This window comes from Macaca thibetana, chromosome 4 (assembly GCF_024542745.1).
Source record: "Macaca thibetana thibetana isolate TM-01 chromosome 4, ASM2454274v1, whole genome shotgun sequence".
NCBI classification, from domain to species: Eukaryota; Metazoa; Chordata; class Mammalia; order Primates; family Cercopithecidae; genus Macaca; species Macaca thibetana.
In genome coordinates, this window is record NC_065581.1 from 86,263,087 (window position 1) to 86,284,602 (window position 21,516).

Sequence of the window (21,516 nt, forward strand, 5' to 3'; positions counted from 1 at the left end):
AGCACATAGAAATAAGTCTGTGAAACTATCTGAAGTTCTCCATGTAGAAAACTATGAAACATTATTGAGAGAAATTAAAGCAGATCTAAATAAATGAAGAAATATATCATGTTCATGTATTGGAATATTCACTATTTGACATGATTAGGCTTTCTGTCCCCACCTAAATCTCATCTTTAATTGTAATCCTCATTATCCCCATCATCCCCACTTGTCAGACCAGGTGGCGGTAATTGAATCATGGGGGTGGTTTCCCCCACACTGTTCTCATGATAGTGAGTGAGTTCTCTCAAGATCTGATGGTTTTATAAGGGGCTCTTCCCCACTTTGCTCAGCACTTCTCCTTTCTGCTGCCTTGTGAAGAAGGTGCCTTGCTTCTCCTTCACCTTCTGCCCTGACTGTAAGTTTCTTGAGGCTTCCCCAGCCATGCTGAACTGTGAGTCAATTAAACCTCTTTCCTTTATAAATTTCCCAGTCTCAGGCAGTTCTTTGTAGCAGTGTGAGAATAGACTAATATACTATGTAATACAAATAACTGACAAAGAGCTAATATACAGAATATATAAATAACTCCTAAGAGTTCCGTTAAGAACAAGTCAAATAACCTAGTACAAAAACAAGCAAGATATTTGAATAGGCATTTCACAAAAGAGAAAATTAACAACAAACATATTTGGGTGATGGGTACACTAGAAGCCCAATGACCACCATTACATATATATTTATCAAACACACACATGTATCTGCTGAATCTAGAATCTAAAAAAAATAAGAAAATAATTACTACTACCACAACAACAAAAATGATAAACATCTCAAAAGGTGCTCAACCTCATTAGTAGCGCCATTAAAACCACAATAAGATATTCTTACTATATACTAACAAAGGTGGCTCAAATGAAAGGGTGACTACCCCAAGTGTTGGCAAGGATATGGGGCAACATATCAAATACTGCCAATGGTGGGGGACAGGGGTGCAAATTGGTACCACTACCTTAGAATGCATTACCTAGCAAAATGGAAGCTATGTACACCCCATGACCCAGGGACTCCACTTCTAGAAATGTATGTGAATGTGCACCAGAAGACATACACAAAAATATTCACAGAGCATTCTTTGTAATAGCTAAAAGCTGGAAATCTCCTAAATATCTGTCTCTAGTATAGGATGCATTGTGGTGTATTCATACAATGGAATTTCATAGTTACATGTAATAACATAAGAGATTTTCATCTTATGGATGAATATGTACTGTATGCTTTCATTTATATAAAATTCCAAAACATACAAAGCTAAATTATGGGGTTGAAGATTACATATGTTGGAGATGAAAGCATAAAAAGTCAAGGAAGTGATGGCCAAAAGGTAACTGACTGGAAGGGCATGTGGAGAGGTGATGGATTTCTGGGGAATAGAAATATTATTTTTCTTGATCTGAATGATGGTCACCTGGGAGTTTATTTTAGGCTATTTCGCTCTACATTTGTTTAGCGTCCTTTTCTCAATGTGTATTATAGCTCAAAGTTTAAAAAATAGTAAAGAAAAAGAACACCTATTAATATTTTGAGAAACCAGTGTTTGGAAACAGTGGCTTAAAGGCTCATCTGAGAAGGTGAGGCTGAGGGGCTTGAGTCTCAAATCTAGGCAAACTCACTAGGGTCTCAACTGAAACTCCATGTTTCTTCTAGGGGGCTTTTCCTGAGCCCCTGGGTAAGGTCGTGGGGTCCCCACAGTGTCCCATTCTTCTCCTAGTGTAACATTCACCTGCTTCCTCCATCAACTTTCAGGGAGAGCAACTGTCTTTCTGCTTTGTCAGCCTCCAAAATCTGTACTCAAGGAAACACCAGAACCCCCTACTCCCACCCACCGCCACTAGTGTGGGGCGGGGAGGTTGGCATATTAATAGAGACCAAGATCTAAGGTCAAATGGCACAAAGTTCTTCTGAGGTGTGGGAGGAAAAGGAGGAAGGGTGGTGTTGATGGCTTTGTGGTCCCACAGGCAGGTCATTCACCAACCCGGACTCAGGAAGCGGGCCCCTGAATTCCCTACTCCAGGCTTCCCCAACCAGCTCTCCAGTGGTTGAGGGGCCTCTGTTTGCTGTGGCCCACAGCATGGGCCACTACCAAGAATGACCAATACCAAGAAGTGGAGGATAAGCCCGAGAAACCGCCATGCCCTGTGCATGGGCCGCAAGACGAAGCCGGCTTGCGAGCAGAGTGGAGCCGTCTCTCTGTCCCTCGGATCCCTGGCCTGGCCCTGCATCCCCTCTCTGACTGTCCTTCATGCCACCCACAGCCACTCCTGACAGTCTGCTTGTGTTTGTGCTCTGTTGTCCACCATCATCCCCGCGTTGAGATTGTCTGTGTGAGGCAGGCGGGGGGAGCCCTGTGTCCATGGAGTCCCTGAGGACCGGTGCAGGGATTCTGCGAACACCCTGAAACTGCATATAAAAGTGTGTATGCGTGTGTGTGTGTGTGTGTGTGCATGCATGCGGTGTGTGTGCACGCATGCAGGTGTTTGTGTGCATGCATGCGGGTATGTGCTCACTCTGGTGTATGTGTGTGACTGACAGAGGCAGATATTTTTAATTACTCTTTTGGGAAACAGACTTTCAAAGGACTGTGATTCAAAAAACTTTTTTTTTTTTGGTTTATTTTTAGAGACAAGGTCTTGTTCTGTCACCCGGGGGGAGTGCAGTGGCAAGATCATAACTCACTATAACCTGGAACTTCTGGCCTTAAGGGATCCTCCCTCCTCAGGCTCCCAAAACACTGGGATTACAGGTGTGAGCCACTATGCCAGCTGCAAAAAATTAAAAAAAAAAAAAATCCCCACTGACACACTGCCTGTATCTGAATTTTGTCACCATCATTTCTTAGTAGTGTGACTTTATACATACATAATTTCTCTTTCCCTCATTTTCCTCATCTCTAAAATAGGTATAATAATTATGCCAACTTCATATGGTAATCAGGCTATCATTAGGATTAAATGTGCTCATCCATGTAAAGCCCTTGGAAAGGTTTGGCATATAAGATGTTCTCCATAAATAGTTACATTGTCTGACCGTGGTGGCTCACGCCTGTAATCCCAGCACATTGGGAGGCTGAGGCAGGTGGGGCACCTGAAGCCAAGAGTTCAAGACCAGGCTGGCCAACATGGCAAAATCCCATCTCTACTAAAAATAAAAGAATTAGCCAGGTGTGGGGGCGCATGCCTGTAATCTCAGCTATTGGAGGCTGAGGTAGGAGAATCACTTGAACCTGGGAAGCAGAGGTTGCAGTGAGCCAAGATCGCGCCACTGTATTCCAGCCTGAATGACAGAGACATAGTCTAAAAAATAATACACACACACACACACACACACACACACACGCATAGTTACATTAACATTGTCATTATTATCATGGCCTATAAGTAAGAGCCTGAGGCTCATTATACTTCCCTTAGCACTCACAGAGCAGACAGTATGGTCTGAAAGGAGCTGAATACGCATTGGAGGAAGGAATGACTCTGCCAACCTCTTAGCACTGGTGTCTATGTCACTGAGGGCCACATTCTGCAAATCCGATTTGAGATCACAGGCACCAAAGATGGGCTGCCTGCCATGCCAGCATATTGCCCACTGTCTCTAGACTCCACAGGCCCTAACAAGGGTCCTGAACTGTCTCCTGGCCCTGGGCTCCAAAGCTGCTGCCATGGATGAATGCAGTTTTGCTCAGCTCCAGCAGAGTGGGCAGAAATAAAGCATTCCAACCTGTGCCATGGAATAAAAGGTGGAAGCCAGCAACAGAAAAATCTGTGAGCCACACTTGAAGAAAAGTTGGTTATTGTCAGCGATGCATGCTCCCAGTTATTAGGGAGAATTTTTTACAAACTTTTTCTAAAGTTCTGGATTGTCAGTCAAGGAGAACTTGCCACATTACAGTGAAACAAGAATACAGCAAGGATTTGCCCAAGGAAATGCGGTGGTCAGTAAATTCTTCAGGCTCTCTCACAAGGCTTCGCCCTAGGATGAAATTTTGTCAAACTTGTAAAATGAATTTAAGCAAAAATAAATAAATAATAATGATTTTTCACTATTTCTCTGAATTTGATATTTTAAGTGTCACAATATTTAAAGAAATAGATCCATATCAGAGATGAATTTGAATAAGACCTTCCATGTGTCAGTGCTTCCTAGGGTCCACGTGCCTGCACTGACATTTGAGGTGGTTCATACCTGTCCTGACTGTGTCCACTAGACCAAGCCCTGAGCAGACCGCAATTCACAATGTGGAGAGGCACAGGCCACAGTTCCTTCCTCCAGGAGCTTAAAATCCATGGAGAGGGGCAACTGGCTCTGTTTCAGGACACATCACAGAAGTGAAAAAGAAGTATTCATAATATGATCCAGAGGAAGGATCAGTGAAGTCCAACGAAAGGCATTGGAGAACATTTCACACAAGAGACAGCTTTGCTGAATTTAGGCCACAGGAACTGGAGAAAGCATCACCAACGGGGCTGCATTTGGGTTGGACTTTGAAGCACTAGTTACTTATAACAGGGAGCTGGAGGAAGAAGGGCACTTTGGGTTGTGTGATGAGCGTAAGTGTAGTGTGGCAAGTAGATCCTTCCCCCACACTTCTCAGATGTGCACGTTTTTTTAAAGGTAGTTTCTTTGATCCTTCTCACAAGCCCTTTTGCCTGTTATGTGTGGAAAAGTTGTAATAAACAGCAGCTCAGTGTAGTCCAGGTTTGTTGTTCGTTTTTGTTTTCGTTTCTTTGAGACCGAGTCTCACTCTGTAGCCCAGGCTGGAGTGCAGTGGCGCGATCTCTGCTCAGTGCAAGCTCGGCCTTCCGGGTTCACGCCATTCTCCTGCCTCAGCCTCCTGAGTAGCTGGGACTACAGGTATGTGCTGCCATGTCCCGCTAATTTTGTATTTTTAGTAGAGATGGGGTTTCACCGTGGTCTCGATCTCCTGACCTCCTGATCCGCCCGCCTCGGCCTCCCAAAGTGCTGGGATTACAGGCGTGAGCTACCGCGCCCGGCCTAGTCCAGGTTTTAAAGTGTTTCAGATTTCCTCCCACCATAGATGACCTGTGGCACAGGAAAAAGGGGGCCTTGAATCCTTGCTTGCTGGCTGGTCTCTGCCACTAAGTGCTCGTGTGGACTGGTGTCTGCTGAGGTACAATGAATCTCCTCTGTCTTTTGGCAAATCCATGGTCCTCTGGCCTCCAGCAGGGAAATCCTCTCACGCCAGGGCCTCTGGGTCCAGACCAAAGCCTATGTTGGTGTGCTGTCCATCTCAGAACCTGCCTCTGCTTACTGCACACTGAGCACTCATGGACTTCAGACGGCTGTCATGCCCCTCTCTGACCCGGTGGGGGCAGTCATTCAGCTTCAACTCCTCTGTCCAATCACCTGCCTCCATCATGACTACATCACTACTCCTTCCTCCTACTCAGTGTAGCAGGAAACGCTTGCATATGTGCACACACACTCGCACATACATAGACACTCTCTCACACACACATGCGACCTCCCCATGCAAGGCCCAGGCAGTGAGCCACCAGCCCCCCTCCTCCACCACACCCACAGAGTTCTTGGGCTCTCTCACAGACTGATCTTGCCCTCCAGGGGGAAACAAGGATATGTGCATTTGACCTCTATGCATACCCATCTGTCTTCTCCTCCTGCAGCGCCCCTGGGTTGGGCTTGCCATGCCCTCTTCCTGTTCGTTAGGAATTCCTCTTCAGGCACCCAGGCATTCCATCTCACATTTCTGCGTTGATGGCAGAAGTGGTGTTTTATCTTCACAGTGAAAAAACCCAATGTACTAAGTTGACATGGCTCTTGCTATGAGAGTCCATTACTATTTAGACTAGAGGTTTCTGACAATGAAGACACATTGCTTCAATATCCACCATTATCCTTGTCACTATGAAATGACATGAAGGTGCAACTGTGTTTGGGGAGTTGGGAGCAAAATATATAGGAGTAGCATAGAGCATGTAAAAGTTTGTTGTTTGGGAGAAAGTGTGGCAAGGTAAACTGGGATGGGATCCTGGAAAGGCCTTCTATCCAACAGCAGCCCAAGCCCACCACCAGGCCCACAGAGGCAGCCCAAAGTGGGGCTTCCCACAAGGTCAACCTGCCCAGCTCAGCAGGCTTCATACTGAAGTGGAGGGTGGAGTTGTCTGCTAGCCAGTCTCCCCCTTCCAGATCCTCACTTCCCCAGCCCCTCCCAGAGTCCTCCCATTCCCACAATACTGCGCAGCTCCGTGTTCTTGACTTCAGGCAGACACCTGGAACTGGTGACTATGGTGCTGACCCCATCCTGTGTGCTGCACACATGGTCACACTCACTAGTGAGGACGGACTCCTCAAAGCCCAGAGACTTTCGTGATTCAACTTGTCATGATTCAGCTTTCTGAGGCTCACTTATCTGATGGGTGTAAAGTTCTTTCTCAGTGTTTTATTTCTCTAATTACCAATGAGTCTGATCATTTTTATGTTTCTGGTCCAGGATTTCGTCTTCTGTGAATTGCCCATTTCTATTCTTTGCATACTTTTCTACTGGATTTTAATTTTTTTTTGCTTGTTGTAAGGAGATTTTAGTTTGCCAAGGATTCTTGTCATCAATAGGTGTTCTTTATCAAGAGCTTTTTCCGTGTCTATTTAGAGAATCTTTTGATTTTCAAAATTAGAGATGCACAAAATTTAAAACATGACATATTTACATATGACTTGTGATAGCAAAATAGTAGAAACAATTTAAATGTCCTTCAATAAGACATTTGGCAAATAAAGTATGATAGATCCATACAATGGAATAATAAGCAACCATTAAAAATATGAAGAAGTTGTTTATGAGCTGATAGATTCCCAAGATATAGTGCTAAGTAAAAAAAACAAAATGGACAGAAGGGTATGTATATTACAATAACAACAAGAGCATGTATAGCTATACAAGAGTACATATAGCACAATTGTCTAGAAAGTGGGGTGGGAAGGATATATATGCATATTTCATATGCATAAAATAGCTTTGGAAGGACATGAAAAAGATTTTTATAGGCATCTAGAAAAACAGAAGGGATGATTCCCCTGGCTCTGCATGAGCCAAGTACATCCAGGAGGAACAGCGTTTGGAACCAAGAACTGCCTGTGAATAGCACAGGCCCAGAGAGAAGTGTGCAGGGTGGGCACGTGCACAATCACACTATATTAGAGTCTATTGAAGGGCATGCATTATTGATGTCGTAAAAATTAAAAACTTTCGGAAAACAGTCTTCAGCTATTTGAAGGATAGTCATGTGGAAAAGAGACTTTTTCTGAATAGCACCATAATTACGGCTCTCAAGTTCGTGTACATAGAGCCTCAAAGAGACAGATTGGCCCTCAGAATGATGCAAACTCTCCGACGGTCCCACCACTCCAAAGATGGTTGGGGTTGTTTCAAGAGAGGGTCACATGCTGTATGATTTCATTTACATGAAGTTCAAGAGTAAGCAAAACTAATCCATGGAGACAGAGGTCAGAAAAATGGTTACCCTTGGGAGGTACCAAGGGTACCTTGGGAGGGGCTGTGAGGGAGCCTTCTGGGAACTGGAAAGTTCTGTATCTCGATCTGCATAGTGTTTTCAAAGGTAACTGTTTACATATGTAAAAATTCAAGCTATACACTTAAGACTTGTGCACTTTACATATATATGTTGGTAGTAGGCAGAATAATGCCCCAGAGATTTGTACATACTCACCACCAGAACCTGGGGACGTGTGCGGTTGCATGGCAAAAGAGAACTAAGAACATGTGCAGATAATTAAGGTTGCGAATCAGCTGACCTTACAATGGGGAGAGCAGCCTGAAGTACCCAGGTGGGCCCAATGTAATCACAAGTATCCTTAAATGTGGAAGAGAGAGGCAGAAGGGGTCAGAGTGATGCCTTGTTTAAACAACTTAGCCCACTGTTGCTGGCTTTGACCACAGAGAAAGGGGAGCCAAGAGCCACAGAATGTGGACGGTCTCTAGAACCCACGAAGTGCAAGAGAATGGATGCTGCCTAGAACCTCCAGAAAGGAACACGGCCCTGCTGACGCCTTGCTTCTAACCCAGCGAGACCCATTCCGGACTTCTGAACCACAGAACTGTAAGGTAATACATCTGTGTTGTTTGTGTTGTCTCCACATTTGTGATACATTGTTCTAAAACTTAGAGGAAAGTAATACAATGTTGTACCTCCCAAAAATTTTTTAGGAGAGTGTCTGAGGTGGACTAGGGAGCGTGCTGGAACAGTTTACCCCTGCATAAACTATAAAGAATATGTTGATGGACTACCTCAGTGCAACACTCAGAGTTCCCTGTCCACAGCCGACTTCCCAGGCACACAGCCCTGTATCCCTCTCCTCTGTGAAAACAACAAGTTTGCCTGTGAGCAGCCTTGCCCTTTTCCACTGACTCTAGGCTTCATTGTGTGGGGAAACATTTCAGATATTCTTCATCCCTGAGACGGGGAGAGGGACTCTGGATGAAGGAGGTGCCTTCTGCCCTGCCTCTGTGAGGTTGGAAAACATCCAGTCCCCAGCAGCACCTAGGCTTCTCCCCATGGGATAGCCCGGGAGTGGCCAGACTGGGCCCAGCTGCCCTGGCATTGCTGGCGCAGGGGAATTGTTGTTACTGGGGGTTATATGGCTTGACTTTGCATTTCCTGCATGTTCCTTTCCTCGAGGGCTTCTTGCAAAGTTTGAGTTAATTTGAAATGTTGGCAATGACTCTTTTTCCCTTGGTGGGGGTAATCGAACGTTTCAGTTTAAAAATAGGGCTGACTTTTCTCATGGTGAGGGCTGGCTCCGAAACAGGTGATGAGCACCAGGTGTGAGCATGCGATTGAGGGCGGGGGGTGGGCGAGGCTGCCCTCCATCTGTGGCTCCCCCCTCCAGAGCAGCACCACCATCACCCAAGCACTTAGAGATGCAAATTCTTCGGCCGCCCCCAAGGCCTGATGAATCAGACACTGTGGGGATGTGTTCAGGGGTCTGGGTTTAAGGTAGCCTGGTGGGTGATGCTGATCCACACTCAAGTTGAGAACCCCTGGATGACTGACCTCGATGGAGACATCCAGGAGTGAGAATACAACTTGCTGTGTCCTGGTGGCCAATTCCCTTTTGCTATCGGACTTCCACCATCCCATCTGGACCAGCTGTGTGTATCTCCCACTGGTGTGCCTCCTCCTTCCCCACTGCACTTGCTGAGTGGCAGAGACTTTTCCTAGGCCTTGGCCACTTTGACCTCTCTCTGTGGTGTGCCCTGCTGGAAACTCCCTCCCTCTGGGGTATCTGTGACACAGCTCTCCCCCCACTCCTCCTCTCCCTCCCAAGGGCTTTGGGCCCTTTCTCTTCTCTGCAGATACTCAGCTCCCTACCCGCTGCCCCAAACAACCAACTCTCACCCTAAAACCAATGACAGTCTTCCTCCTGGGCCTATCTCTGACTCAACTCCTATTGCCTAAATGTTTTGCAATGCCTACAAGAGATCTCCAGGGAATATCTGGCCAATTTCTTAAATTTGACCTATCTAAATATTGCATGATCACACTTAGACGTGGAATCTAAAATAGTCAAATTCACAGAAGCAGAGAGTAGAACAGTGGTTGCCAGGGACTGGAGGATGAAGAAAATGAGGAGATACTGATTAAAGTGTACAAGTTTCAGTTATGCAAGGTGAGCAAGTTCTGGTGATCCAATGTACAGCAATGTGACTGTAATTAACAACACTGTATTGAGTAGTTGAGATTTGCTAAGAGGGTAGACCTTAAGTATTCTCATCACAAAAGAAAATGGTAACTATGTGAGGTGATACATTTATTAGCATTTTTGTGGTGATGATTTTATAATATATATGCATATCAAGGCATCAAGTTGTGTACCTTAAATATATATAATTTTTACTTGTTAATTATACCTCAAAGCAGAAAACAAAATGAAAAAAAACCATGACAGACCTGTCTAGTGGGACCCAGCCCTGCCCCACTGCCCAGCAGCCCTGTCCTTCAGAAGCATAGCAACCTCGATGGTCACCTCCACTCGGATGGGGTCATTAAGTATCAGGCAGAGGAAGGAGACTGCCACGAGAGTGGGTGGCTGCAGAGGAGGGGCTGTGTGGGACACAGGGCAGGGAGGGAAGTTTAATTTTAATGGAAGGAGCAAGTAGGAGCACGTCACAGTGTCAGGTTAGGGCTTGTGTTCCAGAGGGAAGCTGGGGAAGGGTCAGAGGCGTCCCCTCCTTCAAGGGTAGAAGCCCCTGGGAAGAAGCCCGAGGGAGCCCCAGAAGGCCAACTTCTCTCCAGCTCCTGTACCCCATCCCATGTCTCCTAAAATGTAGCAGTGAAACGCTAACCTCATCCAGGGTGGGGAAGGCGGGGAGGCAGAGCCAGGGAGTCCAAGAAGCAGCTCAGAAAGGAGGCTGCTGCTCCAAAGTGAGCCAGTGCCATTGCTCTGAGTCAGCTCCGTGAGCCTTGGTGGGGCCAGAGGAGCGGCAAGCGGGGCCCTGCTGACCAGGCTCCTATGACTTGGAAGTCCAGGGGTCAAACCTCCTCTAGGGAAGAGGCCACAGAATAAAGCACCAGGAGAGTCAAGGGAGTACGAGGGTCTCTGCTCACAATCTGGGCACTCCAAATGCAGCACACTTGGGTGCTAAAGTAGCCAGCGAGGTAGAAGTTGTGTGACAGAATGACCCTAGAAAGTTCCTTCAGAAGGCATCACATTGGAGACAGTCCGCTGGGGAAGCAACCAGGTGGAAACCTAAGAAGCAGTGCAAGTCTTTGCCCTAAGGTCCTCAGGGAGCCATGAGCTGTGTCAAGAAGGCACAGGCCACTGGCTCCTCAGGAGCAGGGCCCATGTCTTTGTCATGTTTTTGTCTGGAGCCTTTGCAGTGCTGCGTGCACCCCCATCCCCATCGCCACCTCACACACACTGGCTGCGCTGGCCGGGCTGCAGTAAGTGCTTCCAGTGGACATCTGAGTCCATTCTCACAATGGCGGCTAAGGTGGGTACTGATATCACCCCCATTCCACACGTGACGATTTGAGGATTAGAAGGTGACTGAGTCCCCAGCTAGAGGGAGGCATAGCCATGAGCTGTCCCCAGTGGTCTACGTCCAGAGCCCTGCGCTTAATCACTGCCCTGTGTTATGCAGAACATTCTTAATAAATACAAATATTGTTTACTGAGAACTTTCTATATGCCATGTACTGTGCTAGAGATGTCACACGCATTACTCACTTAACTCTTAGAACTCCCCTCTGCAGGAGGTACTATTATTATCCCTACTTTATGAGGCAATTAAGGAACAGAGAGGCTCAAGAACATGCCTGAGGCCACACAGTGAGAGACAGAGCTGAGATTTGGACTTTCCAGGGTAGTATTGCCTCCGTGTGATGGTTTTCAAACATCTCTGCAAATTCTTTAACACTCCTAGCAAGAGAAGAGGTTTAGTTCCCCTCCCCTTGAACCTAGGTGGAACTTGGTAATCAATTTGATGAACAGAATTTAGCAGGAATGATGACGGCTGCAAACTTCCATATGCTGGTTTCTCTTCAGCTGCCATGGAGATCACAGAGAAACCAGAGAGGGGAGGACCAATGGGGAAAAGCACTGGGATGGGGGGCGGGGCAGAGACAAAAAAGGGAGGGTTAGAGGGGATCAGAGAAAGGGGAACCAGAGAATGGAAAAGGAGGAAACCAGTGAGAGAGAGCAGGGGCGATGATGCCAGGATGCCTGAGGAGTCCCAGCTTTGCGGTCTTCCCAGCCCAGGTAGCAGACGCAAGCATGAAACCACCTTCGAGAGGACCCCATCAGCTGCCACCATCTGACTACAACTGCATGACAGCCCTAGTGAGAATGGCACAGCTGACCCCAGTCAATCCAATTTGTGAGCAAATAAATAAATGCCTGTTATTTTAAGTCACTGTCTTAGGGTGGCTTATTATGCAGGAGTAGATAACCAGAAACCCAGTGTCCATGTTTTTTTATTTTTATTTTCAGAGACAGCATCTTACTCTGTTGCCCAGGCTGGAGTACAGATAGCTCGCTGCAAGTCTTGAACTCCTGAGCTCAAGTGACCCTCCCACCTCAACCTCCCAAGTGGCTAGGACTGCAGGTGTGCACCACCAAGCTCAGCTAATTTTTAAAAATTATTTTTTTGTAAATAATACAGGTCTCACTGTGTTGCCCAGGCTGGTTTCAAATTCCAGCTTCAAGCGATCCTCCCGCCTCAGTCTCCCAAAGTGTTGGGATTACAGGTATAAGACACCGTGCCCAGCTAATGTTTTCAATCACACTATGAACAAACTAATTAATCAATAAGTGAATGAAAGAATGAATCAATGATGTCAAAGGAAAAAGTCATATACTGAGTTCAAAACAGCTGAGAGATGCATCATGTAAGAGGAAAGAGATTAAGCTGGGCTGTAGGCATGGTGAGTCCATCAGAAGAAGCAAGACCATGCAGTGGGATGCTGTGAACAAATGCTCACAGGCAGAAAGAAGCACAGATGTGCAGGGCCAGAGAGCATGTGAGGAGAGAAGAAGCCTTGTCTGGGAGGAGAAGGAAGTGAGCAGAGGAGGCAGTGGGCCAGGCTGAGGAGAGGCGTTGCATCCTATAGAACAGGGGAAGCCCTGAAGCTTCAGAGGGAGCAGTGCTGAGGAAGGGGTGTTTGGAAAGTGAACCTGCCTAGGAGATATGGCAGAGCCAGAGGTGATGCTGGAAGATTAAGGCCATGGTGTTAGGGGATGGCAATATTTTCAACTTTATCATTATCATTCCCTAAAGAGAGAATTTAATTTGAATTTGAATTAATTACGATTTAAATTAAATACTAAGGATAAGATTTTGTCAGAGAGGGTGCAGCTAGGATTCCTTCACCCTCCAAGATCATGTGGAGAACATGGGTGTAAGGGATGGGGGCCACGCCAAAGCGGGGGAATAAGGGGCAGATCTGAATTACAGTCTGACGGATGGATTGATATAACTTGATGGATCTGGAAGGGGAAGGGTGAGGAGGAGGGCAAAATCAACAAGGGCTTTGTCTTAGTTCATTCTGTGTTGCTATAAGAGAATACCTGAGGCTGAGTAATTTATAAAGAAAAGAAGTACATTTAGCTTATGATTCTGGTGGCCAGAAAGTCCAAAAGCATGGCACCCACATCTGTTTGACTTCTGGTGAGGGCCTCGTGCCGCGTCACAACATAGCAGAGAAGCAGAAGGGGAAGTGGGTGTGTGCAGGGACGAAGGCACAACCTTGCTTTATAACAACCTGCTCTTATGGGAACTCTTTCATTTGTGAGAGAAATAATCCAGTCCCTTGAGAGTGAGAACTCACTCGACTCGTTACCAAGAGAAAAAACAGTGCCAAGTGGAGCTCCATGGCCCAAACACCTCCCATGAGGCCCATCAGCATTTTAGAGACCCTGTCTCTAAAAACAAACTGTAAAATGATGTATACCCCCATCCTGCTGTTTTGACAAATACACCTTCCTATCAGCTGAGAATGGCTCAGTCCAGCTTCAGAACTTGCAGACTCCACGGAATTACAGGCTGCTGTGTGGCAGCACAGGGAGACTGGGCCCAGTGCGTGAGCTGTCTTTCTTCTTTTCCTGCCACAGCAGGTCCCTGCACAGGGAAGAACCTCTGTGCATGCATGTGGTCACCCTGTCCACGTATTTAAGCCATTCACACCCCTTGAAACAGCCATCCCCGGCCACCTCTCAGGACCAGGGGTTGGCACAGGCAATGCAGCAGTGCCCTCAGGGGCTTGCCTGGAGAAGAGGCATACACAGGCCCTGGAGGCAGGCTCGGGCTGTGTAGACAGTGATCCTGGGGCCCAGTGCCCAAGTGTGGCCAGCAAGGGCAGGAACAGCAGGTGGGCAATCTCCCCTGGGCCCCACAGACTCGACACTCTGAGCCGTGTGTGTGGCCCGAGCAGGGCCCCTCTTGCCTGGGTCTGAGGCTGCCACTGACAACAGGTCCTTGCCCTCCACCTCCTGCTTTGTTCTGCCAATGAAGATTCCAGTCAGTATCAGAAGGCAGGAGGTATTGGAAGGAAGGAGGAGGATGAGGAGAATGGCTTCTCCTGCATCACTGTTGGCCCAGCTACGGGCTGTGTCTTCCTTTTGAAGGCCACAGCTCCCATTGGGCAGCTTTTTCTGAGAGCTACAGCTCTTTTCCAGGCTCAGGTAACTGCTTCCTCCTCTCACGCTCAGGCCCAGCCTGACAATGGCTCCACAGTCTTCACAGCCTCTCAGGTTTTGCCACAGCTGCTAGTTTACCTTGACCCTGCCCATGCCTCTGTAAATGCACCTTCACTAGGCTCTCTTCAATGACCCCTTGGAGCATGCCGGCTGCTTCCTGTTACTATATCCTTTCGCCATTGCTTTTCCTCAGTGCTCTATCTCAGTGAATGGCCTCACCCAGGTCACACACTCAGGAGGTGCCCCAGGTTCCTCTGATTCTGTGGGATACCAAGACCTGGCTCTCTTCCCTCCTTAGCATCTCTCAGGTCCCTCCACTTTTTTCTGTGGTCTTAGTCCAGCCCCTCATCAGCTGTAGCCTGGATCATCCCTGAAGGGCCCAGCCCATGCCCTGCATCCATCCTCAGCCCCTCTAGCCTCCTCCATGCAGGCCCACAGTAAGCTTCCTAAAGCCCAAGATGCATCCTGTTGCTCTCAGCTTAGGCTGTGCTGCCAAGAGTCTGAACTCAGCAAAGCCCTCCCAGAGCAGTGCTGCCCATTGCTCCAGCCTTCTCTTGGTACGCCCCTGCCCTGTACTCCCTCCTGTCTACACACGCATACACTAGACATAATCCAGCCACGTGGACCTGCTCCTGCCCCCTGACACTGCACCGCTTCCTGCTCCGGGGTGTATCCTTCTTCCTGCCTTCTCACCGCTGGTGCTCACCCACTGGGTATCCTTCCAGACTCACTGCAAGTGTCACCGCCTGGATGCAAGCTTCTGTGATCTCCTCTCTGGGCAGAACTGACCATTCCCTCCTTTCTCCTACTCCATCGGTAGAGACACCCTACATCACTTCTGCCATACTTGATAGCACTTCATCATTTATCTGTTTCCCCCCAGTAGACCATCAGCTTCTTGAGAACAATATTTCATTTTGTGCGAAGTAATTTAATGTAAAAACAGTTCCAATAGTACGAACTTCCCAGGCAAGGGCAGCTCTTCCCCAGGGCCGCCCTTCCCTTGTGCCCCTGATCAGAACCCACTGCGCACCCCAACAGCTCCCCAGCCTTTTCTTCCCAGTGGTCCTCACAATTTGACATCTCCACATGAGGATTTCATTAAACTGGTCTTCCAACTAAAGCATAAACTCCAAGGACTGTGTCTGTCTTGCTCCCTACTGGGTCCATAGGGCAAGGACTGCCCAACACATAGGAGCAGCTCAAAAAATACATATGTGTCTTATGAACAAAACCATTTTGGTTGGAGAATCTGACCTTTGTTGTCTCCATTTTTTTCTGGCCATTTTGATGAGCTCGTTGGATATATTTCAAAAGATTCCATGATGACACTATATCCCTTCTGTACTTCCCATCTATGCAGTTTGAATTAAAAATCAGCATTGTGGTGGTGGAAGTGTAAAATGGTGCAGCCACTGTGGAAAACAGCATGGTGGTTTCTCAAAAAAACAAATATATATATGCTCATCTATTGCTATATGATCTAGCAATCCCACTTCTGGGTTTGTTTCCAAAAGAATCAAAAATAGAGCCTTGAACAGATATTTGCACATCCATGTTCATAGCAGCACTATTCACAATAGCCAAAAAGAAGAAACAACACAAACGTCAATCAACAGATAAATGGATACACAAAATGTGGTAGACATATCCAGTGGAACATTCAGCCTTTAAAAAAAGGAAATTCTGTCACATGCTACAACATGTACCTTGAAGACATTATGCTAGATGAAGTATGCCAGTCATAAAAGCCACTCCAAAGTAGTATAATCCCTATATGAAGTAGTTAGAATAGTCAATTATGGAGATAGAAAGTTGAATGGTGGTTGCCAGGGGCTGGAGGGGTGAGAAAGAAATAGGGAATTCTCGTTTAATGAATATAGAGTTTCTGTTTGGAAAGATGAAAAAAGTTCTGGAGATGGATGCTGGTGATAGTTGTGTAACAATGTGAATATACTTAATGCCACTGAACTGTACACTCAAAAATGGTCAGAAGGGTCAATTTTATATTATGTATTTCACCACAATTTTAAAAATGAAATTTAAAAGGAAATCAGGGCTGGGCACAGTGGCTCACGCTCATAAGGCAGGCAGATCACTTGAGCCCAGGAGTTCGAGACCAACCTGGGCAACATGGTGAAAACCTCTCTCTACACAAAATGTAAGAAATTAGCCAGGCATGTTGGTGCACGCCTGTAGCCCCAGCTACTCAGGAGGCTGAGGTGGGAGGATCGCCTGAGCCTGGACAGTTGAGGCTGCAGTAAGCTCTGATCCTGCCACTGCACTCCAGACTGGGCAACAGAGTGAGACCCTGTCCAAATAAATAAAATAAAATAAAATCAGAATTGCAGCATTTCTCCTAACAAAAGGAGGAGAAACCCTGTGCCCCTGGAGGTTCTAACCAGGGCACACTACCTAATCAAACAGCTGGTTGCTTAGACAAGGTATTTTTGTTTCAACTGATCCATGGGATTATTAGGAAGCTGACAGATTTTTAATCTTTTCTCTTCCTAGACTAAAAAGGTCACCCAAGGGGTATCTAGTCCTAAGCTGATTCTTCTCTATCAACTACTTTTAATTTTTAAAAAAATATTTTGTTTAAAAACTTGGTGTTTGAGTCCCACCCCCAGAGATTCTGATTTAATTGGTCTGGGGTATAGACTGAGCATGACAACTTTTTGTTGTTGTTTTTGAGCCAGAGTCTCACTCAGTTGCCCAGGCTGGAGCAATTGAGCCCAGTGGTGAAATCTTGGCTCACTGCAACCTTCACCTCCTGAGTTCAAGCAATTCTCATGCCTCAGCCACACGAGTAGCTGGGACTACAGGCATGTGCCACCACACCAGGCTAATTTTTGTATTTTTAATAGAGATGGGTTTTCACCATTTTGGCCAGGTTGGTCTCAAACTCCTAGCCTCAAGTGATCCACCCACCTCAGCCCCACAAAGAGCTGGGATTACAGGCGTAAGACACCACACCCAGCCTCTATCGACTACTTTTAAACAACATTCCACAGGAAGCCCCTCTTAGAGAAATAAGATGGGAATGAGGACATAGTCCACAACAGTATTGAGGCTATTGAGGGACATCATTGCTCAAATGACCTGCTTAGTGTGGTGCGTGCTACTGGAAGGGGGTGTTAGGCTGGGCCCGCACTTTGGGTGGGTTGGGCAGTTTCTGCTTCTAACTAGAAGCCTGTCAGGGGCTGCTTCCAGGGAATGAGAACCTTCTATCACCTGCACAGAGTCACCTATGTGCTGTCTGTGCAGCCTCCTTTCTCACAGAGACCTGCCCATGAGGCGCTGAGTGAAATGGGGACACCCAGGAGCACCTGCAGGGAAGGTTTCTTGTCTCTAAGCCATCTTCAGACGCTCCCATAGGGTACAGGTTATAAAGATCATTGTTCCTGCAATCATCCCATCTTGCCTGACTGGCCAGAACTCTGGGTGTCTTATTTATGGGCTCATGGAGGCAGGGAGCCCTGGTACCTCACTATGTGCTCTCCTCCCCCCATTTCATCCAAGTGACATCTGGGCATTCAGGAAAGCCCTGCAGGAGATCAGAAGGGCCCAGAGGACCAACTGCCATGGGGAGGGGCCTGGAAGGAAGGAGGAGTGGCCCCCACCTATGCTGTGTGGCTGAGATCTTGACTTCTATGGAAGGTGATGCCTCTTTCCTTAGCAGCTCCCCCAAAGTCAGCCCCGCCCAGGGTCAGAAGCTTACCCAGGCAGGGGCAGGGAGCCGTCCTGACCCTCCACACTCTTGAGGGCCCCGCAGAAGGGCCCAGAAGATGCAGTGGTCAAACCGCAAGAAGTCCGCTTTGCTCCTGGAACTGGCTTGAGGAAGGAGCAGCCTGATGGGGACTGTGGTGTGTTGCGGCATTTCTGCTCAGAGTCAGGGTTTCTGGGAACATGGCAGGATTTCATCTGCCATTCCTGAGAGCTAGCTCCTGGTGGGAGCATTTTCCTAAGGCTTTCGGTTTTGCAGCTGATGTCACAAAAGAAACCTAAGTTCTGCTTCTGGCTGTTCTGTGGCCATCACCTAACTCCTGGGACCCCAGGCTCTTCTTCTACATACTGAAGGTACTGACCAGGTGATGGCCCAGGCTCCTGATAGCATCACCAGCCTTAGGTAAAAAGGTACAACCTGTTGTTCGGAATAGCACCCACACCCAGTGCACACCCACAAAAGACCACACTGAGGCACGGCCACATTATGACTTTTGAGGACCCTGGGCACTTTTACTTCATGGGCCTCTTCCTCTATAAAAAAAAAAAAAAAAAAATCAAAAAAACATATTTTACAATTGTGTTGGTTTAATGATGAACATATTAATAGTATATATTAAAACAACTTCTGCTTAAAAGTATGTTTTTCTTATTTTAAGATAAAGCAAAAACATTTTGTTGTGGGCCCCAGGCAGTGTGCTTATGCCACCTAATGGGTATGTCAGCTCTGCCTCGAGACATGCAAGTTGGAGACAAGAAAGGGACCCAGCTTGCGTGGGGGGGGGTCTAATCTCAGCTGACCTGGGACATTTACTTTACCTCTCTGTGCCTCAGTTTCCTCATCTGGGTACAATAATAGTATCTACTTCATAGAATTGATGAGAGGATTAAAATAAGATTATATATATGTGTACCTTGATTAGAATGGTGTCTGGCACACAAAAAAACTCACTATGAAAGTGGTAGTTGTGGCTGGGCATGGTGGCACATGCCTGTAATCCCAGCACTTTGTTTTTCTTATTTTAAGATAAAGCAAAAACATTTTGTTGTGGGCCCCAGGCACACAACTTCCTGGGTCCAGCTACTCAGGAGGCTGAGGTGGAAGGATCACCTGAGCCCGGACAGTTGAGGCTGCAGTAAGCTCTGATCCTGCCACTGCACTCCAGACTGGGCAACAGAGCGACACCCTGTCTCAAATAAATAAAATAAAATAAATAAAAATCAGAATTGCAGCATTTCTCCTAACAAAAGGAAGAGAAACCCTGTGCCCCTGGAGGTTCTAACCAGAGCACACTACCTAATCAGGACACAAAATAGCTCCTCTGTCATTTTTATAGAGGAATTGGCCCATGAAGGCAGAGGTGCCCAGGATCCTCAAAAGTCCTAGCACGGCCCTGCCTCTGCGCTATTTTGGCACATGTGTGTGTGTCTGGGTGTGGGAGGCTGAGGTGGGTGGATCACTTGAGGTCAGGAGTTCAAGACCAGCCTGGTCAACATAGTGAAACACTGTCTCTACTAAAAATACAAAAAAATTAGCCAGGCATGGTGGCACATGCCTGCAATCCCAGCTATTCAGGAGGCTGAGGGAGGAGAATCACTTGAACCTGAGAGGCAGAGGTTGCAGTGAGCTGAGATTGTGCCACTGCACTCCAGCCTGGGCGACAAAGTGAAACTCTGTCTCCAAAAAAAAAAAAAAAAAGTGGTAGTTGTCGCGCATGTTATTGTTGGTTATTGTGATTCCTAGCCACTGTACCCCTCTGTACTCTCAACTGTTGCTGTGCAAGAAAAGTGGAGCTTCCCGCTTTTGGGGACGGCTTGCTCAGACTTCCTGGAGCAGATGCAGCTATTTTAAAGCTGCTTATTAGTATAACTTTATTTTTGTAAAATTCCTTGGCAGGCTTGCCCATGACAAACCCCCGAGGAAACCCAAGAGCTACCAGAAATATGGTGGCCTCTTCTTGACCTTCCGTGGGCGTCAATCAGGTTGCAGTTGGGAGGGAGATGAGTCACAGGCCTGTAATCTGCCACCTGCTTTTCTCCTTCTGCTTAGCAGGTGTCAGAGCTCAGGGAATTTAGTGGGAGGCTTTGAGGCCTTTTAAAATGCATAGGCCTCTGGGATAAATTAATTTCTTAATCCCTTAACAGTCACACAAGAGGAAGATCTGACAGCTGGGTTTTTCAGAGGGGACAGGAACAAATGTCTGTCAGGGGCTTTACATACATTATCATGTTTAATCTGGACAAGAACCCCATACGTGGGGATTACTCTCCCCATTTTATAAACAAACAAATGGAGGCTCAAAGGATTGATGACCTGCTGGGGGTCACCGCCACTCCTTTTTTACTGCCCCAGAACGATGGGACCTACTAGAGGATCAAGGGCAGAGAAAAAGCAGAAAGGAAAGCCAGCCCGCCTGGGTTTGTCTTGGCCAAGGTTCATCAGCTGAAATTCTTGGGGCCTCAGTTTCCCCAAGAGGAGAGAAAAGTTGGCCCAGGGATCTCATACATTCTGCTACTCTTACCCCACTCTCTGCCTAGTCAGAGCAGATGACTAACTCCTTTCCCAGCTGCTACGGCCTGAATGTTTATGTCCCTGCCAAATGCATATGTTCCTATCCTAACCCGCAATGGGATGGTACTAGGAAGTGGGCCCTTTGGAAGGTGATGAGACCCTAGGGGTGGAGCCCTCACCAGTGGGATTAGTGCTCTTATAAAAAAGGCCCCAGGCTGTGCGCAGTGGCTCATGCCTATAATCCAGCACTTTGGGAGGTCGAGGTGGTTGGATCACGAGATCAGGAGATGGAGACCATCCTGGCTAACGTGGTGAAACCCGTCTCTACTAAAAATACAAAAAAATCAGCCGGGCGTGGTGGTGGGTGCCTGTAGTCCCAGCTACTCGGGAGGCTGAGGCAGGAGAATGGCATGAACCTGGGAGGCGGAGCTTGCAGTGAGCGGAGGAGACGGCGCCACTGCACTCCAGCCTGGGTGACAAAGTGAGACTGTCTCAAAGAAAAAAAAAGGCCCCAGAGAACTGCCTTGCCCCACCCACTATGTGAGGTTACAGTGAGAAGGCACCGTCTATGAACAGATGAACAGAAAGTGGGACCTCACCACACCTGGAACCTGTCGGCATTTTGATCTTACTTCCGGCCTCTGGAACCATGAGAAATACGTTTCCATTGTCTATAAGCCGCCCAGCCTATGGCGTTTTGTGTGAAAGCCGGAACTGACTAAGACATTGTCCCCCTTCTCCATAGCATTTCTCTAGTTCCTCGGAAGGACAGTCACTGGCCATGCCTCCCCTCCCTGACCCCAAGAGTAGCAGAGCACCTTTGGGGGCAGTTGTGCGAGGGGTCTTTGTAATGAGTTGTTGCTGCTTTGGAAAACAGGTGACTCCATCAAAACAGTAAACTCCCAGCTAATCATGGCCACAAAGTTTCAATGCCTTGTTTGGAATTCCACCCACACCCAGACACACACACATGTGCCAAAATAGTGTAGAGGCAGGGCCATGCTAGGGCTTTTGAGGATCCTGGGCACTTCTGCCTTCATGGGCCT

At 47.3% G+C, this 21,516-nt stretch overlaps 1 protein-coding gene across 1 annotated transcript in view; it reads right to left on the minus strand.

Moving 5' to 3' along the window:
* Nucleotides 1–21,516, minus strand: part of GABRR2 (gamma-aminobutyric acid type A receptor subunit rho2) — a 66,388-nt gene that overhangs the window by 19,633 nt on the left and 25,239 nt on the right. The gene's annotated exons all lie outside the window — the stretch shown is intronic.